The sequence below is a fragment of the Ochotona curzoniae genome, unplaced genomic scaffold (assembly GCF_017591425.1).
Source record: "Ochotona curzoniae isolate NIBS_2020 unplaced genomic scaffold, NIBS_Ocur_1.0 scaffold_4763, whole genome shotgun sequence".
NCBI lineage: Eukaryota > Metazoa > Chordata > Mammalia > Lagomorpha > Ochotonidae > Ochotona > Ochotona curzoniae.
In genome coordinates, this window is record NW_024467123.1 from 6,323,612 (window position 1) to 6,337,944 (window position 14,333).

At 41.8% G+C, this 14,333-nt stretch overlaps 1 protein-coding gene across 1 annotated transcript in view; it reads right to left on the reverse strand.

Annotated features, from left to right (window-relative positions):
- CCSER2 (coiled-coil serine rich protein 2) overlaps nt 1-14,333 on the reverse strand; it is a 109,460-nt gene that overhangs the window by 79,910 nt on the left and 15,217 nt on the right. The gene's annotated exons all lie outside the window — the stretch shown is intronic.

Sequence of the window (14,333 nt, forward strand, 5' to 3'; positions counted from 1 at the left end):
CATTCTCACCTGTAAAAGTAACAAAATAACTATTTTGCTTTAAACAGAAAAAAAAAAAGGCCATGATTTTACACAACCTGGAATACATTTTAACAGCCTTAATTACTAAAATCCTGGGAAGGATTAGGCAAATAATGCAACACTGCCAAAAAGAATTCCTTTGGTATTAAGGGTTGAAGATCCCAGCTGTCACATTAAGCCACCAACTCCAAAGAATTTCTACCCAGGAACATAGACAGACACCACAGTTAGTGCAGGAGTGAAAAGGATTAAGATTTAATAAAGCTGATTCCTTCATTCATCCAATCCACATAGTTATTTTAATGATCATGAAAAAGTACAAACACAAGTTTCAATGCAGATGCAAGAGCATAAAACTAGAAAAAAAATGGGAGGTAAGTTATGGCATGGTTTGTGATGAGATAATAATGGATTAAAACGTGTGCTAACACAAACAGAAATATAGTCACTAACTAATAGCAATGACTCTACAAAATTTCTATACAAACACAAAAAATGGCAAAATGCAAATAAAAGAAAAATGTGTCCCTCAGGGTCAGTGAATGTTTACATTTCTAAAGATTGTTGCTAACTTGCTAACTTATTTAAAAAGTTAATTTCCATTCAAACTGGATTAAGAATGAGTTTCTAACAGTTGAATTTATCTGGACAATAAGATGCTGGACTCTGTGCATGGTACATGCCTGCAATGAAAGAAGCATGACTGGATTCGAACTGTAATACTGCAATAAAGGTGGAGTAATCCAGCATGGGGTGAGGCCACAGGAAAGGGTTGGGGGAACCTCAGAGCCTATGAAATAATGTCATAAAATGAAATGCAATAGGGCCCGGCACCGTGGCCTAGCAGCTAAAGTCCTCACCTTAAACACGCCAAGATCCCTTATGGACACTGGTTCTAATCCTGGTAGCTTCACTTCCCATCCAGCTCCCTGCTTGTTGCCTGGGAAAGCAGTCAAGGACAGCCCAAAACCTTGGGACCCTGCAACCATGTGGGATACCCGGAAGAAGTTCCTGGATCCTGGCTTCTGATCAGCACAGCACTAGCCATTGCAGTCACTTGGGGAGTGAATCATTGGATGGAAGATCTTCCTCTCTGTCTCTCTTGCTTTCTATATGCCTAAATTTGCGATAAAAATGAATAAATCTTTAAAAAAAACTAGTTCCATAATTTTGGCTTATTAAAACCAGCTCTATTCTTTGATGCTTTTTCTAATAAGAGGTGAATGTAAACATGTGTATATATTCTGTTAGGGTGTTATTTTCTTTTTTTTTTTTTCCTTTTAAGATTGATTCCATTTTCATTGAAAAGGTCGATTTACAAAGAGTAGGAGAGACAGAAATATCCTCCATCCACTGGCCCACTCCCCAAGTGGACAAGATAGCTGAAGCTGAGCTTATCTGAAGAGTCAGGAGCTTCTTGGGGCATGAACCTTCGCCCATATGGGATCCCAGCACATGCAAGGAAAGGACTTCAGCCACAAGGCTACCATGCTCAGCCAAGCGTACATTTTTCTAAAATTTCAACAGGCTTACCAATCCAATAAGCTAACACTACATATAGTATCTATAAAAGGTGCAAATCTGTGTTCAAATTGATTATTTTGCTAAATATTTCAAGAGTGACTATTTTGTGACAATGTCACAACTTAAAGATAATTCCCAAGAACTTAAAGGTACCCTAAAAATCTTTAACTAATATTATCCTGAATTAATGGATAATCGTTGGCTTATTAGATCATTTCTCTGAGAGAACACTAAATATTGATTACTGAGCCTAATTCTGTATTTATCTGCTTTTCATTTTTGCTATTGTTTGACTCAGGAAGAATGTAACAATGGACACATACATGAGCGTGCCTATTTTTATATGTTGAGAAATCATGCAATGGATTCCCCTTTCAGAAAACATTAACACTACATTATAAAAAATAAGCATGTTTGTACACATGTGTTTAAATATAACTTAACAGTGGTTAAAGGAAGAGATGATTTCTTTGTCTTTAAATCACTGAGTATTTCAAATTCACCTACACTTTTGCAGTCAAGTTTTAACAAAGATTAGATTCAGTAAGTCTATATAACAGTCTAACCTAAGTCTCCATAAAAATTATTTAATATCGTATCAGTTGTACATAAAAAGACATAAAAATAAAAGTTCTTCAGATAAAGAACAAAAAGGATTTTTTAAATTTCAATTATCATCACTTCTTCAAAAATGATCATTTCAACAATTCCAGATCTCAATGTAGCAGATATCTTTTATTAATTTTACCTTTAAATGTCTGAATTTATTCCAAACTTGTGACTTCTATTCCACAATTATTCCTGTACTACTACTGCCAGGGCTTCTAATGTTATCTCAAGATTTCCATTTCACTTTTATTCCAACTGCCAACAATTACCCTCTTAAAGCACAAATCTGATCCTTGTCACCCTACTGATTATAAACCGCATGTTAGGGTGGGCATTTAGCCTAAGCGGGCATACCCACTACGATGCTGGCATCGCCTTTCTGCCTTGTGCTACTTTGTCCTGATTATATACATACCCCAAGATGCACCACTTGTCACTCCCTAAAGCTCATCGGGTGCTTTCTGCCTTTTGATGGACCACCCTGAAGGCCCTACTCTCAAAGTCCTCAGTCACCACATCCACAAACCCTGCCGGTGAGAACTAACCTTGCATCCTTCTCCATTCCTTTCACATGAATAATGTAGTGTGTCTAACTGCTAATCATCCATGTATCTATTTGACCCATAGGGAAGTAAACCTGTTTAGGACACACACTGGGTTTTATATTCTTTCAAGCCTATTAAAGAACCATCAATGTAATAGAGCTTCAAGTCTTAAATTAACTCAGCCTCTTAAGGCAAATAAATGCAATCAATTCAGAGCTGTGTTTTAAGGGGCCGATGAACAACTGGTAGTTACTTACAACATAAGAAAAATGACTGGAGATCAAATGTAGACTCCATAGTAGTGTCATGATCAAGCAGCTGTGAGCGGGACAGTGGCGGACTCCATGCCAGGGAACTGCCTTTCCCATCTCGGACAATCATCTTCACCGCTAAACATACTCACACCCTCAGATACGCTCAGAAAACTGGTTACCAAATGACATGTGTCAGTCTGCAAATCACTGAATGACACATATTAAAGATTCAGTCCTCTGGGTGTTCACCTCTAAATAAGAAATCTTTAACATCTCCCTGACTGCCACCAGCATGAGAACAGTCTACAGTTTTGTTCTCTGTGCTTTTATTTTTCACTCTAAGATGAGGGTAATACAGGTTGTCTCCCAGGAGAACCTGAGTACATTAGAGACACAAGGTAAACAAGAAAAAAAAAGATATCCACACTGTTTCTGAAAAAAAACTAAATAAATAAATAAAAAGTCTGAGTACTTCCACTTGCAAGGGATGAGAAAATAATTTGAATGCACTATTTCCTATGGAGAATACTAACTTCTTCTAAATGTGTAAGTGACTGCAACACAAATTCTATCAGTTATTGGGGCTCGGCGCTATAGCGTAGTGGTTAAAGCTCTCGCCTTGCATGCCCGGGATCCCGTTTGAGCGCTGTTTTTAGTCTCAGCAGCCCCGCTTCCCATCCAGCTCCCTGCTTCTGGCCTGGGAAAGCAGTCGAGGACAGCCCAAAGCTTTGAGACCCTGCACCAGCGTGGGAGACCAGGAAGAAGCTCCTGGCTCCTGGCTTCAGATTGGCTCAGTTCCAGCCGTTGTGGCCACTTGGGGAGTGAATCATCGGACGAAAGATCTTCCTCTCTGTCTCTCCTCTCTGTATGTCTGACTTTGCAATAAAAATAAAATAAATCTTTTTTTAAAAATCTATGAGGTACTTTGAATTGGGATCTGAAGACCACTCTGATCACTCAACATGAAAGATCCTGTATCTGTTTACATTACTTGTACTGTCACTGCATTTGTTTCTGAGCTACCGTGTAAGCATTTCTGGAGACTTCTCCATTTGCTCTAATATAAAATGAAACAATGAGTCTCCCTCATATTGGTAGCTTCCTAAATGGGCAATCAACAATTTGAGAAAGTGTATCTTGGCTAAAACATCTGAGGACACAATATTCTCTTACACACTTTAACGTTGTCCATGAACTTTAGGTGCAAGATCAGCTAAGACTACCTGGGGTGGGGGCTTGGCAATGTCTCAGATTTTCTCAGCTAAGTTACTGTAAGAAAATTTCTGAAAGAACAGCACACACATGGACAAAATTGTAATTTCACATTTGAAAGAATTTTCTAGGCTACCTATAAATTCTTACAAAGCAAAACAGTAACTGACACCTTCTTCCTTCTTAAAGAAATCTACAGTGAGATGAAAAGAAAAAAAAGGAGCAAACATTACAAAGTGCTTACGTGAGAGCTACTAAGCTTGCCACTTTTTTTCTGTACTGTTCAATGACCACATTATAAAGGAGTGAATTTCATCCCATTTTAAATGGCTACGTGAAGATTTGGAAAAGCTAAAATACTTGTCCAAAGTCACTACTTCGCAGGTTGCCACAGAGGAACTGTGATCAAGCCAGCCTGGACATAAGGCCAATGCAGCTTGCCCTCAGGACAAAAATCACAAAATATTCTGAGAGGCTCACCCAGGGCCAGCGAGCAGCATGAAGGAAGGGGAGACACACAGAGCCTGCCAAGAGCCTAGGTACTAATCAAGGGAGACATTCCACAGAGCAACAGTAAGAGCTGTCCTTTTTTCAAGCTCTTTTCATATCCATTAGCTTATCACCTGAGGAACCACCCACTCATTTCCTTTTTTTAGTTTCCAAACAGAAAGTATGAATTTAGCTTCCAATTTTAGAGTGTACGGAATTGCTTTGTACTTTAAGCAGGAAAAGGGCATAAATTCACTATTGAGTCCTCAAGCAATTAACTGAGCAGCAACAGTGACAACTACACATTAAGCAGTCGCTGCCAAAGAAACTGGCCTTCACATTCAGATACTGATACCACAGCTTGAAAGATTTATTGTATAGGTGATTGTTTTGTTTATTGGGTTTTTTTTATCCTGTATTATCCACTTACTTCCCCTGTAATCCCTTTTCTTGTTTATCCTGGCTGTTCCCTGTGGCATAAAGTAGTTCAAAGCCTTGAATGAAACCAATTAAATAAGCAAAAAAAAAAAAAAAAAACAAAAAGACACTTTAGGCCAAAGTAAAGTTTAAAACAGTGCAATCTCGGGTTCCTCACAGTTTAAAAAGTGTCCATCGAGCCAACACAAAGCCCCATTTTTGAATCAGTTTGGCCTTTCTGTCCTCTGGCTCCAACTCCATTTGTACTCAGTCTGGTCAGGCTCAAACATAACTTGCACATTTCATGCTTAAATACATAATGCTAATTTTGACTTAACACCAAAGAACACTAGTAAATGTAGATCCAAAGCTTATTACTTCCTGCAATTTTCTCTTACAAAGAGAACAACATAGATAAAAGAGGCATCAGAAGTTCCCCTAGTCATTAAACGGAAAAATCTTATCTGTGATGCAGGGTAAGCCACAGATCCTGATGCCTGCACCTAGTATCAGAGCTGGTTCCCATCCAGTTGGACCACGTCCAACCAGCTCCCCGACAGTGTACACGGCAGAGCTGCAGTTGAGAGCCCAAGTGCTTGGGTCCCTGCCGTCCGCGTGAGAGATCTGGATGGAGGTCCTCTGTACCAAACTCCACCTGATCCAGCCCTGGATGCTGCAGACATCTGGGGAGTGAACCAGCAAGCAAAAGCACTCATTCCTCTCAATCAATCTCTCTCTCTCTCCGTCTCTCTGCGTGTGTCAGAGACGAGAGTAAGGGGAGTAACGTTAACACAGACAGGTGATTAGCAGGCTCTTTCACACCAGGCATTTAGTGGGACCGACTGGCCGGCATCCATTACCCACCCCCCAGGTTTGCTCAAATATGTAACCAAACATGAAGCATTCTGTAAAAATGAAACTCCACTGATATTAAAGTATCAGAAAAAATTAATAGTAGTTTTGACCTAATACTCAAAGACTACAATATGATGATAAAGAGGGGAAAAAACAACTATTATTTAACAGAACAATACAGATGAAACCAACAGTATTCTGAAAAAAAATCAATTTATTGAAGACTACAAATAGTATGGTTCCATTTAGCACTGGATGTAAAGAGCTGCAATGAATATCATCCCTACCTAACAACCTGGCAAATCTAGAGAAATCCTCAAAAATGTAACCCTTCATGAACTCGTCAGAGTAAGGCAGGCAAGTATATCAAATGCCAAACCATTCATAACTGCCTGGCATTCAACATGAATGCATGTAGGTAGGCAGGAGTCTCTTCTTCCTTAGTAGGACTCAGTGAACACCTGGATGTCACCCAAGGACACGCCCAAGATGAGATACCACCACTGAACACACTCTTTCTGATATAAGCTAACCACCTGAACTGGAGCTCACGAAGCCATAAGGAACAGTGGCCAAGTTAACCACAGGCCACCTTCGGATTGTTTAAGGGAAATCTGGACCATGTAAGATGTTTAACCTCCGCGCTAAGGACAGACTCTAACTTTGCACAAGATGCCCTATTTTGGAGTTGTATATGTCATTGGAGGCAGGGACAATAACGGCAAGCAACTCAAGAAACAAGTGTGTTCTCTACAAAGACCAGAAAACCAACTCCACCTGGCAGGAAAGGAAAGAATCTGGTAAAAACCCATACCTTAAAATGTACATGAAACCACACCCCAAGGAGACAGGCAGCCTAGCAGTTAGGACACTGGTTAAGGTTCCTGAGTCACAGAGTGCCTGGGTTGGAGTCGCACCTCTGGCTTCTGCTTCTGGCTTCCCATTAATGCACACTTTGAAGGAGATGTGATGCCTCAAAGGGCTGAGTTCCTGCTACCCACGAGAGGGACCTAAAATCAGTCCCCAGCTCCTGAAGTTGGCCTGGAGAGCTCTGGCAGTTACAGACATTTGGCAGGTAAGCCAGCAGAATGCACTCTCCTCGGTCCTCAGATTAATGAAGATATGCACTGAGAATCAAGTCGGGGTCCAGTCAGAATGAAGCAGTGTATTTTCAAAGGTATATATGGGTGTGTAACTAACAATCAGCCCAGGATTCTTTCACTAATTCCTTATAAAGCATGTGCCAGATTTGTTGAGGCCTATTACGGGTCAGTTTCCATAGCAGACCACAGGCTCACCAACATGTAAATGTATATATTGTCCCTTGTGGCTAGAAGGCACAACACCTCACTCTTTCACACTGTTCAAATTGTCAAGGTGCCTCTGCCTCTGGTGTCAAGGTCCACCAGGCTAGGTTCCAGGTCAACACACTGACAAAACACTTAGCCCACTCCAGGCTTGGGCCCCACTCACTGGAGAGCCACAGTCTATGAAAACACAGACCCAGATTTTCATTCATATGTTTTCTATTCAATCCCTGGAATAGAAAATAGAATACAAGTGATGACCTATAAATTAAGGCTGAAGCAAGAAACAACAATGTAAGAATGTATTAAATTTTTACCACAAATCCACAGCTTAACACACACATGAACAAACACAAAGCATAATGGTTTAACATACAGTTGGAAGCATGTTTTAATTAATATCTGAATTCCCACAGAACTGGTTTCTAATTTCTACTTTACACTGTTGCTGGTGTAGTGGCAAAGTCAGTTAAGCTGCTTGCCATGTTGGCATTCCAGGCAAGCGTTGGTTCCATTCCAGCCAGTCCATTTTTGTTCTAGATCCCTGCTGATGTGCCTAGGAAAGCAACAGAAGATAGCTCAAGTACTTGGAACTCTGCTTTACCTGTGAGAGACCTGGCTAAAATCCCTGTCCCTGACTTCGGCCTGACTCAATACAGTACCCCTAGGGGAATGAACCAGCAGTTGGAACAGCCAGCGGTCTCTCTCTGGCTCTCTCTCTCTAGCTCTGCTTTGAAAATAAATACATCTTCAGGACAGGCATGATGGCTCAAATGACTGATTCTCCATCTGAAAGCACCAACATGCCATACTGGCACCATTGCTTGTTCCAACTGTTCTACTTCCTATTCAGCTCTCTCCTTATGGTGGAAAAGCAGAAGGCAGCCCACGTCCTTGGGCCCCTGCACCCACATGAGAAACCTAGAAGCTCCTGGCTCCTGGCTTTGGATCAGCCCAGCACAGGCATTGCAATCACTTGGGGAGTGAACCAGTGGATAGAAGATCTTTCTGTCTATCCTATTCTTTGTAAATCTGCCTTTCCAATAAAAATGGTGAAATCGTTTTTAAAAAGGATGTAAGACATGATGACTCAAAAAAGGAACTATCTTGTGCTTACAATTCAAATATCCATAATCTTCTTTTGAGGGAGTCCACATTTAATCCCCTGCATACTCCCAGATAAGATTAACACAATTTTTTTTCCATTAAGTAACTATGGCAGAAAATCCCAAAAAACCACGTGGCATTATAAAATACTTGTTATAAAGTTTATAATCTGATATGGAGGGAAAGTTCTTAGAACACCAATACCTTCCTTCAGGGGCCAATGCAGGGGCATAGCAAACTAATCCTCCTCTTTCAATGCTGGCATCCCATATGGACACCGGTTCATTCAATCCCAGCTGTTCTACTACCCATCCAGCTCCTTGCTAATGGACTGAGAAAGCAGTGAAGGATGGCCCAAGGCTTTGGGGCTCTGTGCCCACCTGGAAGAAGCTCTTGTCATTGGATTGTTCAGCTCCAGTCATTGTGGCCATTTGAAGAGTAAGCCAGTGAATGGGAGAGATCCTTCTGTCTCTATTATTTTTCCTCTGCATCTCTTACAAAATAAATAAGCCTTAGTAAAAAAAGGTTTCATTTAATCACTAAATACTTTTTGAAGGCCTGGAGGCTACAGATGAAGTAAGATGTCCCATGTTACTTTTGTGGGGGGTAAGGAAAAAAACACGGCAAGGAAGAACTATAGCTAACATACAGAGTAGCACAAAATATAGTGCTAAATTGGGAGAGGACGATATCATACACGGCTTCATATGGAAAGCAACGTTTGATCCGAGGCTCAGAGATACGTAGTTAATTATTAAACAACAAACACAGTGAATTGGGAAGGCAATACTACCTAGGTCATAAAACCAAAAGCAAAGCACAGAATAGCACAGCATGTTCAGAAAACTGTTATTAATGGAACAAAGGTGGGTCAAAGAAATGCATTAGAGACAGAGAACCCAGGAGAAAACACAGCCAGCAGAGGTCCAACCTTTCTAGGGGCAGTTAGGAAACCAGAGGGTGGTAAGCCCAATAGGAAAAAAGATTTAGCCCAAATTTTGAAAAGGCACTCTGATTTCAGTAAGGAGGAGGGATTAGAGGAAATAAAGAGATGGACTAAAAGGTTACCACATAATACCACAGATGCTAAATTGCAAGGATTTTGCCACAATAGTGGGCATAAAATAAGGGAGCATACTATTTAGAGAATAAATAGATGAAAAACTGACACATGAAATAAGAAGCAAAAGGTTAGGATTCCAGGCTTACCAACTGTACACAGGGTTGTATCTTTCACCGAGGACAAGCGGGGAGAGGAGGGCTTATGGAGATGTTCACAGATCAAATGAAAGAATCAAACGCATGGGCAATGTCTGAATGGGAGAGGAAGATTCGGAAACTGTCAGTGCAGGCAAGAGGGTCAAAGGTTTAGAAACAGTTGTCACTAGAAAAACAGAGAACAGAGACAGAAAGGCTGAGCATACTGCCAAGGAAGCATCAACATTTCAGGAACAAATGGAGGCAGAGGGACAACGGGAAAGGCCAAGGAGGTAAGATCCAAGAGGAAGGACACAAACCAAAAGAAACAGTTTGGGAGAGAATTTCAAGGTCAGGCAGTATAGTCAAATTCTACAGGGAAGCAAAGAAAAAATGAACCTTGAAAAACAATGACTGAACTTGAGCATCGACAAATTTAATCTCCTTTTCAGGAAAGAAGATAAGGAACACAAATCTTACTACAGTGGACTCCAGCATAAAAAAAGAGGAGATAAGGACCTGGTGGCGTGGCCTAGCGGCTAAAGTCCTCACCTTGCACGCACCGGGATCCCATATGGGTGCCTAATCCCGGCAGCTCCACTTCCCATCCAGCTCCCTGCTTGTGGCCTGGGAAAGCAGCTGAGGACAGCCCAAAGCCTTGGGACCCTGCACCCACATGGGAGACCCAGAAGAAGTTCCTGGCTCCTGGCACCAGACTGGCACACCAGCCGCTGTGGTCACCTGGAGAGGTAATCATCAGACGGATGATCTTCCTCTTTGTCTCTCCTCCTCTCTGTATATGTGACTTTCCAATAAAAAAAATAAATAAATTTTTTTTAAAAAGGTGATGAAATGGAGTCAGGAACAATCCATTGTTTTTCGATGACAAGCAAAAGGCAGCAACTTGAGGGAATACAAAAGTAAGAGCATTTTGTTCTGTGTTGCTTTTGTAAATTTGTGTCCTCTTTTCTACGGCAGCAGAACTCAAAAAAAAAAAAAAACTTGGAACAAGATCCTACTGGACATGAAATTTTTGTGGGTTTTCACATCCATGATGAGACCTAAAACATTAGACAGGAAATCAAGGCAGAGGTGTCAGCTTGAAAGCAAACTGCCCAGGGTTCTGGTCTTCTAAGCAGGAGCACTGAGCAGGCAACAGCCAGGGTAGGTAAAGGCCCTGCCCACCCTCCTTGGACAGCACTGCCTGAACCCAGCAGGGCGTGAGAATCGTGCCTGGGGAGGGAGGGATTAGCTCTTACTAATGTGTATGCACAACCCAACCAGAAAGAACAGAAGAAACTCTGAGTGACAGAAATACCTTCAAAAATATAAGCATGATGCAAATGTCACTAACAATACATACTCAATGGCTTAATCAAAACACTCATTTTAAATTCTCACCATCTAGTCTATTACGTGACCAACAGTAGTGCACACAAATGAATGGTGTCCCCAGGGCAGGCACAGAAACAGAAACACCTGTGGGTGACAGGCTCTGCAGTGCCTCCCCAATCTACACAAGAAATATTTCCTGAGCCCAGCGCGCTAAACCCTCACCTTGCAAGTGCTGGGATCCCAGAAGAGTGCTGGCTCATGTCCCAGCTGCTCCACTTCCCACCCAGCTCCCTGCTTATGCCCTAGGAAAGCAGTGGAGGATATCCCAAAGCCAGGAGCCAGATACAGGCTCCCACATGGGAGACCCTGAACTGAAGAGGCTCCTGGTTCCTGGTTTTGGATCAGCTCAGCTCCAGCCACTTGGGAAGTAAACCAGCAGATGCAAGATCTTTCTCTCTGGCTCGCCTCTCTATAAATCTGCCTTTCCAATAAAAATAAATAAATCTTTTAAAAAGGAAAGAAACATTTCTCCTATGCAAGCACAGTCCTTAAAAACAGCTAATTTTTATTAATTACAGTAGATATGTGACACTGTGCTAAGCAACTTACAAGAATTATATTAGCTGCATAATAACAAGATCGGAATATGAGAACTTTCATTTTCCAGAACAGGAATCTGAGTTGTGGCCATGTTAAGTAACTTGTCCAAATTCACACACAGAGTAAGGGGCTTCGCCCCTGGTCCCAACAGTAAGATGGGAGGTAACAGTACGGCTAGTGGTAAGAAGATAGCAATAGCAGTAGCAGTACCCATTAACACTTTCTTAATTCTTACTCTATGCTGGACAACATTCTACAGATTTCATACATGCTAACTCATTTAACTGTTGCAACTACTCCATGAGGTATATATAATTTTGTCACACAGCTAATAAGTGATGGAGTTGAGATTCAAATTTAAGCATAGAGCCTCATTCTCACTTTTCTTTTTTAAAGATTTATTTATTTTATTACAAATTCAGATATACAGAGAAGAGGAGAGACAGAGAGGAAGATCTTCTGTCCGATGATTCACTCCCCAAGTGACAACAACAGCCGATGCTATGCCGATCTGAAGCTGGGAACCAGGAACCTCTTCCTGGTCTCCCACGTGGGTGCAGGGTTCCAAGGCTTTGGGCTGTCCTCTACTGCTTTCCCAGGCCACCAGCAGGGAGCTGGATAGGAAGTGGAGCTACCGGGATTAGAACTGGTGCCCATATGGGATTCCGGCAGCGTTCAAGGTGAGGACTTTAGCCGCTAGGCCACGCCGCCAGGCCCCATTCTCACTTTCTTAAACCATTTAGCATACCAGTTTTTCAAATAGCATATCATGACATCAACTTATGGATCTATGACAAGTAAATTTTGCTGGAGAAAAAAAGAAGAAGGTATTTTTCAATACCTTCACTGGTACACAAGGAGGAGGCCAAGATACTGAAGTGCAAACGTTGCAGACTGGCATAGGTCATGGTTGCCTGTGTTGCCAGATAGGCAGAGGAGGGAAAAATCAGATTTCACAGCATGAAACATCCAAGAGCTTATTCACACAGCAGAAATCAGAGCACCTGTTCCCTCTTTGAAGGTACAATAAAGCTGTATATAACACAGAAAATATTTTTAAGAATCAGTCAAAGCCATCTTATATTGTTAGTTTCAATACAAAAACCCAAAGAATAAGCAATTTTTCTGAAGTAGTCAACATTCCTGGAAACAGGTAGAAAAAAAAAAAAACAAGAAAGGCAAAGAGATAAAGCAACAGATGCTGAAGAAAAATACTTCCATTTACTGTGATAAGATAAACCCGTGTTTAGCCAACAAACATAAGCTTGTAAAAAATGGGGCGGAGCACTGTGGACCAGCCCATCAGCCTTCGGGGTGACTGCAGCCCACGTGCCAGTGCCAGGTCTAAGTCCAGCTCCTGCTTCCAGTCTGGCTGAAGTGCACCCTGGGAAGCAGCAGTCCACAGCTCACCCAAGCCTGGCAGTAGCAGTCACTTGGGGAGTGAACTAGCAGATGGAGGATCTCTCTTTCTTTGCCTCTTTTTGTCTTTTCAAATAAAACTGAAATAATTCTTAAACAGAAAAAGCTTTGATGCAAATCCCTATAACTTTTTTTTTTTTGCATAGCAACACTTAAAATAATAAAAACCCTAAGGACAAACTCTTGCACTACCAGAAGCCTTGCCTACTGTTTCCTATGAACCTAGAAGATTTATCCCCACATTCTTTCCTCTCCCTCAGCACTTTTCCAATCAGCAGCCACAGTCACCTGACATCCAGTCCAAAGAACTTCATGCCCTGTGCTCCTGCTCACACACAATGTCTCCCAGAACCTATTTCAGTCATTTAGCCTCTCTGGCCTAAGAACTACACACACACAGTCACCATTTTGCAGGTCTTTGCACACATGAATAACCCCTGCCCACACAACATCTCACTACAGCACCACCCATGGTATTGGGTGCTATTGTAAGAATATTCTGCATTTGCACTGCTCATACAGCTGCCTTGTCAAAAGACTATCCACTAGCCACACACAGCTATCACTGTGTGACAAAACCAAACAGGGCCCAGCCATTGGTTCAACTGGCTAATCCTCACACTGCAAGTGCTGAGATCCCATATGGGCACGGGTTTGTGTCCCAACTTCTCAATCCAGCTCCCTGCTTATGACCTAGGAAAGCAGTGCAGGATGGCCCACAGCCTTTGGACCCTATTCTCATGTGAGAGACCTGGAAAAAGCTCCTGGCTCCTGGCTTTGGATTGGCTCAGCTATTTGGGGAGTGAATCAGCAGATAGATTTAAGATCTTTCTCTGGCTCTTGTTCTCTCTGTAAATCTTCCTTTTCAATAAAAATTGATAAATCTTAAAAAAGAAGAACAATGATACTATATAGAGAAAGTGATGGACTGGGCATCAAGAAGGTCAGGAGAGTATGTCAGCTGTGAGCAAGCAAGGCAGAACGCCCTCCAGCCTGGGGAGCTGTAAAGGCAGGACAGAGACAGGATCTGATCCGCACTCCTAAAAGATCATTCTGGGTGTAATACAGAAAATGAATCTGCAGGGGGGAAATACAGAAATAGGGAAATGAGGTAGGAAATAAGGTAGGAATATACAGATGAGAAGTGATGGTGGCCCAGGCAGACTGGAATGGGCGGGCAGACAGATGGCTTTCAAGATAAATGGGAGAGATACCAGTCCCATGACTGTGATGCCTTAAACAAAAAAGAGAAAGAGAAAAATCAAGAACGACTCTCAGGCATTTGGCTTCAACAGTTACTCTGACAGCACTGTCATTTTCAGAGATGGGAAAGACAAGGCGGGGGACAGATGAGGGGCAGAAAGGAACCCGACTTAAAGACTCTGATTTTCTTTAGACTCTTAATAGAAAATGTCTGCCACAAATCACTCATGAGTCATTCT